The following is an 8,427-nucleotide window of genomic DNA, read 5'->3' as shown; positions in this document are numbered from 1 at the left end:
TGAAACTCTGATGATACCGAAAGTCCTGGATACAGTGGACATGCAGAAGATGTTATCACAAATTGGAGAGACTGGGACCTGAGGGCACAGCCTTCGAATGAAGTGTTGACCCTTTAGAATTGAAATCATAGAATCCTTACAATGTGGAAACAGGCCATTTGGCCCAACAGGTCCACACCGATCCTCCCAGACCCATTCCCCCCCCTTTTACTCTACATTTACCCCTGAATAATGCACCTAACTCTCTCTCACATTCCGGAACACTATGGGCGAATTAGCATGGCCAATTCATCTAAACAGCACATCTTTGGATTGATGAGGAAATTCAACTGCCAAAGGGAAGTTAGTTTGTGGAAGTCATTATCTCATGGGGCAGTGGAGGTCAGTTATTATAAGTATTCAAAACAGAGATAGATACGTTCTCGATTGGTAAGTTCTGGGAGGAGGCTGGAGAATGGCACTGAGAAACATATCAGCCATGATCAAATGATAGAGCAGTCTCAATGGGCAAATGGTCTAATTCTGCTCCTACATCTTATGACCTTGAGGTGAGATGACATGAGTAAAATACTTTTTAAGGAACAGTGTGTTAGTGGAATCCATTACTTGCTTGGGTATTAGAAATCTATTCAATAGTTCCTATAAAAAAAGATAAATACTTGAAATGGACAAAATTGGTCAAGTATCAGGAAGAACAGAAAATTGTGAATGACTATTATTCTTGAAAGAACTGGCTAAGATTCAATGGCTGAACGGGCTTCTACTGTGCTGTACAATTCCATGATTCTAGGTTGGTCGGTCAGTTTATGATGCTCACAGTCACATCTAAGAAATCTGACATAAACTTAACATCCTTCCCCAACGTCATGTTGGTGTTTCAATACTAGTTCATAACCATGGAGAAAGAACGCATGACAGAACTCTGAGGGCATGATAATTCCTGCTGAAGAATTTGCAAGCAGGAAAAATTACAAGTGATTGTTTTGTCATTGTAGTTGGATTCTCCATTTCATAGTCTGTTCTATTAGGCAAATAATTGGGGCTGTGGGAAAGTGTAACTTGAATTGTCCTGAGTTCAGTTTGCACTCTCATCAGTTTCCATAGCAAACCAAAGTATTGTTGATCTCAGGATGACATGAGAAGGATATTATCACATTTGGGAAATCAAAGAGTATTGCTTTTCTCTAAAATTGATTAAAAATCCAACCGTTACAACACTTGATATGATTTATTTAACTTATTACTCCCACTAAAACAAAATTGAAAATTGCCAGCACTCCTGCCAGATTGTGATGAATAATGAGCATTAATTTTGGTGGCCTGCATTAAAACATGTCATTCTTAAAAATGGCTCCATCTGTATTTAAAAGACTCAAATTATGTACTGCAGTTTTGATAAGTGAATACAATAGTGATAGATGGACAGCTTAATTTTTGATGACCTAGGTATTTACAACCGAATGTACCTCTATCTGTCTCTCATTTATGGTGACCAGGTGTTCTTTGTGAGGGTACACACAATGTCCACTACAATGCCGCAGGCCTTCAGTGACCAATGGGCACTGCAAAGGCTGAGGTCCTTCATTTTTCTCCAGAACCAAATTTTCATTAAAATTTACAAGTCTCACATGAAATGTGTTCTTTTTCTTATAGTGCCTCCTTGAGGGCTGTTTGTTTAGTTAATTTGGTTATTAAATCATAAAAATTAGGAGCAGAAGTAGCCATTCGGCTCAATGAATCTGCTCTACCATTTAATGAGGTCATGGCAGATCTGATAACCCTCAACTTCATTCTCCTGCCTTCTCCCCATAACTCATGATTCCCTTCCTGATGAGAAGTCTCACTATCTCAGCCTTGAATATATTTAATAATTTCACCAGCCCCCTCTGGTAAACAATTCCACGGATTCATTACCCTCTGAGAGAAGAAACTCTTCTTCATCTCTGTCTTAAATGTATGATCCCTCATGTTGAGACTATCCTCTGATCCCACCATCTCGCACAAGTGGAAATAATCTCTCCACATCTTCCGAGTTAAATCCCCTAAAACATTGTTTCATCCTCTGTCCACATAAGACAGTTCCTCCTTATTCAGGATTAACCGAACGAACCTTCTCTGGATTGCCTCCCTTCAATGCCAAAATATCTATCCTTAGATAAGAGACTCAAAACGGTTCACATTATTCTACTTGTGATCTGAACAGTGCTTTATATAGTTTCAGCAAGACTGTTAACCTTTACTCTGTTAAAAATCACACAACACCAGGTTATAGTTTAGCAGGTTTAATTGGAAGCACTAGCTTTCGGAGCGCTACTCCTTCATCATGTGGTTGTGGAGTACACAATTGTGAGACACAGAATTTATAGCAAAAGTTTACAGTGTGATGTAACTGAAATTATACATTGAAAAATACCTTGTTTGTTGAATCTTTCATCTGTTTGAATACCATGATAGTTTCACTTTCATGTGTAAGTCACAAATTGTCTGGTTAACACCAATTGTTACAGTTAACCTGAGAATGTAACTTTTTTAAAAAAAGGTTTGTGATTTACACATGAAAGAAGTGAAACTTTCATGGTATTCTAACAAATGAAAGACTCAACAAACAATCAAGGTATTTTTCAATGTATAATTTCAGTTACATCACACTGTAAACTTTTGCTATAAATTCTGTGTCTTACAATTGTGTACTCCACAACCATCTGATGAAAGAGCGGCGCACTGAAAGCTAGTGCTTCCAATTAAACCCGTTAGATTATAACCTGGTGTTGTGTGATTTTTAACTTTGTACTCCCCAGTCCAACACTGGCATCTCCAAATCATAACCTTTACTCTGTTCCTTTTGGAATAAAAGCCAATATTCCATTTCATTTCCCATTAACTTTTTTGTAATTCATGCACAAGGACTTCCAAATCCGTCTTTGCTATAGGGTTTTGCAGTCTTTCCTGATTTAAATAATACTCAGCTCCCCTGTTTTTCTTGCCAAAGTTCATACCCTCATACTTTCCTTCATGATTTTCCATCAGCCAAATTTTTGCCCACTCACTCAACATGTCTCCATTTCTCTATAGACTCTGTAATCCTCATTACTTAACAACCAACTATTTGTCATCCACAAACCTGGCAATAGGTTCTTCTTGGACTGTTAGTTTATTAATTATTCTTATGTGTAGTACCTTCTTGGATGTCTTTAGGAAAATCAAATATAATCCCCTTTATCTATCCTGCTTGCTACCATCTCAAAGAATTAAATTTGTCAGGCATGATTCCTTTTCATGAAGGCATGCTGACTCTGCTTGATATCATTATGTATTTCTAAATGCTCTGCTGTGGTGAAACTAATGGTTCACTCATGTCCTTTAATCTGCCTTTCTTGCCTGGTCTTGCCTACATGTGACTTCTGACCCAGAGCAATATGGTTGACCCATATGCCTTCTGGGTAATTGGGAGTGGGTAATAAATGCTGGTCCAGCTACATCCATGTATGAATGAATAAGTAAAAATCTCCTTTATAGTAGACCCACCACTCCCAGTGACTGCTGTTAAGCATACTTGCCTATTGTTTTCTTTCCTTTAGGAATAAGGTTATTACATTGGCAGTTTTGCAATCATTTAGGACTCCTCCAGAATCTAAGGGTGTCTGAACGATTATTACCAATGCACCCCCCATCTTTGTAGCTAGCTACCCCTTCAGTATCCAAACATGCAGGCTAGCAGATCCAAGGGATTTTAGCCAGGGTTCTGTAGTCCTTTTTCTTTAGTGATAGTTATTGCAATTATTTTGTGCCCACCTTTTGGCCCCGTTACAATTTACTGTTCCTGAAATGCGATTAAATTCTTCTATATAGTGAAGACTTTATTTCCTCAGATTCATGCTGTAAACATCCTATGTTCATGTTTAAAAATCATGCAACACCAGGTTATAGTCCAACAGGTTTATTTGGAAGCAGTAGCTTTCGGAGGGCTGTTCCTTTATCAGGTGATTGTGGAGAATAAGATTGTAAGACAAAGAATTTATAGCAAACGTTTCTGGTGTGATGTAACTGAAATTATATTTTGAAAAAGACCCAGATTGTTTGTTAAGTCTCTCATCTTTTAGAATGTAAAAAATCACACAACACCAGGTTATAGTCCAACAGGTGTAACTGGGAGCACACTAGCTTTCGGAGTGTCGCTCCTTCATCAGGTGAAGGAGCGTCACTCCGAAAGCTAGTGTGCTTCCAATTAAACCCTGTTGGACTATAACCTGGTGTTGTGTGATTTTTAACTTTGTACACCCTCAGTGCAACACCGGCATCTCCAAATCATCTTTTAGAATGACCATGTTGGTATCAGTTCTTTCATATGTAAATCACAGAACTCTTTTAAAAAGTTACACTCTCACATGCACTTAAACAATTGGTGTCATGTCGTCCCAGATAAGGTATTGAAGGTATTAACTCCCTGTGAGGTTCTCTGTGCCACAATGGTCAGACTGATTCTAATCTAAAAAATGGATTTACAGAATCTTATATTGATTCGTGCAGTTTTTGAACAAAGTAAAATGTAATTCTGTAAGTACAAATTCACCCCACAAACTTATATGTGTATGTGGGGGGGGGGTATGTATGTGTGTGAGTGAGTGTAAAGCAGTTTCAGTCTGTGAGAGGGTGTGTGTGGGAGTGTATGAGAGAGGGTCTGAGTGTATGTATGTGTTTGTGTGTGTTTGTCTATCTGTCTGTGTGCGTGTATAGTGCAAGGGGTCGTCTGTAGTGTGACATGAACTCAAGGTCCCGGTTGAGGCCATCCCCATGGCTATCAGCTCTGCTCGGCCACTTTTCATTGTTGCCTGTCCAGAAGTCCACCTTGGAGGATGGTCACCCAAAGGTCCGAGGTCGAATGTCCAGACCACTGAGGTGTTATCCGACTGGGAGGGAACACTCCTGTCTGTTGATTGTTGTGCGGTGCCCATTCACCCGTTACCGTAGCGTCTGTTTGGTCTCGCCAATGTACCATGCCTGCAGCATATGAGATAGACAACGTTGGCTGCGTCGCGAGAGTACCTGCCACGTACACGGTGGGAGGTGTCCGTGTCGACATTCTGACACATCTTGTAGCGCCTATCGTGACAAGGTTGTATGGTGTTGTCCTGAAAGCCGGGCAGTTTGCTACGAACAATGATCTGTTTGAGATTGGTGGTTGTTTAAAGGCGAGAAAGTCTTGGCGAGGTGCTCATCCTTATTGATAACATGTTGCAGGCTGTGAAGAACATAGTTTTTTGGCTCCTGGGAAGTACTGGACAATGAAGGGTACCCTGTCATTTGCAGCTCGTGTCTGTCTCCTGAGGAGGTCATTATGGTTTCTCGCTGTGACATGTTGGAACTGGTGATGGATGAGTTGCGCATCATACCCCCCTTATGAAGGCATCCCTGAGTACTTCCAAGTGCCTGTCACATTCCTCCTGATTTGAACAGATCCTGTGTGTGTGTAGGGCTTGTCCATAGGAGATAGCTGTTTTAATGTGTTTCGAGTGGAAGCTGGAGAAGTGTCGCATCGTGAGTTTATCCGTGGGTTTGCAGTAGAGTGTGGTGCTGAGGTGCCCATCCTTGATGGAGATGCATGTGTCCAAGACTGAGACAAATAGCAGAGAGTAGTCCATGGGGAGTTTGATGGTGTGATGAAATGTGTTGATATCACTGTGTAGGTTTTTCAGTGACTCCTCTCCATGGGTCCAGAGGAAGAAAATGTTGTCAGCTTACCTGGTGCATAGTGTTGGTTGGAGATCTTGTGTAGAGAAAAGTCTTGTTCGAATCTGTGCATGAAAATGTTGGCATAATGGGGTGCAAATTTGGTCCCCATGGCTGTTCCATGTGTCTGGATGAAGAACTGGTTGTCAAAGGTGAAGATGTTGTGATCGAGGATAAAGCGGATGAGTTGTAGGATAGTGCTTGGAGATTGGCAGTTGTTGGTTTGAGTACTGAGGCTGTTGCCACGATGCCGTCATTGTGAGGAATGCTGGTGTAGAGTGCTGAAACATCCATTGTGACAAGGGATGTTCCCGGTTCGACTGCTCCGTGGGTGCTGAGTTTCTGTAAGAAATCTGTAGTGTCGCGACAGAAGCTGTTGGTCCCCTGTCCCTTGAAGGTTTCAAGATGCCTTCACCATTGTGGACGAGACGGTCTCGCAGGGAGTTAACACCTTCAATACCTTATCTGGGCTGACATGATACCAATTGCAAAAGTGCACTTGAGAATGTAACTTTTAAAAAAACGTTTTGTGATTTACGTATGAAAGCTAGGGCTTCCAAGTAAACTTGTTGGACTATAATCTGGTGTTGTGTGATTTTTAACTTTGTACAGCCCAGTCCAACACCAGCATCTGCAAATTATGTTCACCATGGTCTCTCCCTTTTTATATATTTAAAGAAACTTTTAATAGAGAAAACCTCAAAAAGCTACAGAAGAGTGATTTGGAAGTCCTCATACATGAATCGCAAGAAGCTAACATTTAAGTTCAATGGATAATAGCAAAGGCAAATAGCATGTTGGTCTGTCTTTCAAAGGGAATGGAATATAAAAGTAAAGGAAACCTTGTTAAAATGATACATACCAGTAGTCAGATCATAACTGGAAAACTGTGAACCGTTTTGGACCCCTTATAGAAGGAAAGATATACTGGCATTGGAGGCCGTCCAGAGAAGGATCACTGGGCTGATACTGGGTCTTATGAGGAATGGTTGAACAGGTTGAGCTTTTACTCATTGAAGTTTAGAAGAATAAGAAGCAATGTTAGTGAAACATAAGATTCTTCAGGCATTTGAGAGTAGATGCAGGGATGTTCGTTCCCCTTATGGGAGAGTCTAACACTAGAGGGCATAATCTCAGAATCAGGGTTGTACAATTAAACCAGAGATTAGAAGGAATTTCTTCTCTCAGAAGTCAGTGAATCCAAGAAATGTTTTGCTACAGAGGGTTGTTAAGGCTGGTAGATTTGAGGATTATCAGATCAACCATGAGCTCACTGGATGGCAAGCAGACTCTATGGACCAAATGGTTTACTTGTATTCCTAATTTTATGGTGTTATGGTAAGCCTGACTTGATAGACCATAAGTTTTACTTGTGCAATTTTTTTTACTGTGGTGGTCAGTCATTGAACATATTCATAGTAAGCTGTAAATATACTTTTAACAAAGGAACACTAGTTCATCAATATTTTCAGCAACACTCAAGAAGCCATCCAAAGATGTGCAGGGTCAGGTGAATTGGCCATACTAAATTGCCTGTAGTGTTAGGTAAGAGGTAAATGTAGGGGTATGGGTGGGTTTCGCTTCGGCGGGTCGGTGTGGACTTGTTGGGCCGAAGGGCCTGTTTCCACACTGTAATCTAATCTAATCTAATCTAAACCTTGACAGCATCGAGAACAAAGCAGCCTGCTTGATTGGCACTTCATCCACCACCTTCAGCATTCACTTCTTCCACCCTGATATAGAGTGGCAACAATGTGTACCATCTCCAGGATGCACTGTAGCTATTTACCAGGGCTCTTTTGAAAGCACTTTCCAAACCTATTTCACGTTGAAATATCAGCACATGGAAGTTCCTTGAGAAATCTCACACCATCCTGACTTGGAATGGTATCATTGTTCCTTCACCTTTGCTGGGTCAAAACCCTGGAATTTCCTCCCTAATGGCACGTTGTGGTACCTATACCACTAATGAACTTCAGTGATTTGAGAAGGTTGCTCATCACCAGTTCCTCAAGGGCAAAGAGAGAAATAAATGCTGGCCTTGTCAGCGATGCTCACATTCCCATAATAGATAACTAGAATGTTTTATTTTAACCTTGTAGAATGTCACTTCCAGAGCAGAATATTGTGCTACTCAGTGGAATGTGAAGTGGAGTTTGCGTATATGTGGAAGGGTGTGCGCGGACGGTGGAGGGAGGACTACAAGAGGCCAAGTATCAAGCTCTTGTTGTTAGTTAAAATTAATTTCTCAAAGTTTTAAAGATAGATTGATCTGATGACAAATGATAGGAAGCCATTTTGCAGAAACTTGATATCATGCCGGCTGAAAAGCCAGAATTTAGTTTTCCTTTACAATTGTGTTTTGGTGAATTTTGCATGCCTTGAGATCACCTGCATAGAAGTAACATGCAATATTTGAGGTTGTCACTTTTCTGGGCTTTGAGCGAGCACCCATTCTTTATCATCTTTGGGGAGCATCCTTCAATGTCATGCTGCAATTGAGATTGGCTGGCATACCATCTCTGAACAGGTTGATTTTTTTTAAAAACCGCCTGGCTTGGGCTGTCTTGACACAATGATGGTGTTCCTACTTCTGGGCCAGATGGTCCAGGTTTAAGTCTTGAAGTGTCCTGGAGCTGTGCTCGCAACACACCCAAGCAGGTCAATTAAAAATCATTTTTTATGAGGGCCAGCTTCCAC

This window comes from Chiloscyllium plagiosum, unplaced genomic scaffold, assembly GCF_037043375.1.
Source record: "Chiloscyllium plagiosum isolate Xiang-an unplaced genomic scaffold, Cpla_swu_hap1 HiC_scaffold_8, whole genome shotgun sequence".
NCBI lineage: Eukaryota > Metazoa > Chordata > Chondrichthyes > Orectolobiformes > Hemiscylliidae > Chiloscyllium > Chiloscyllium plagiosum.
Note: the sequence above shows the minus strand (reverse complement) of the source record.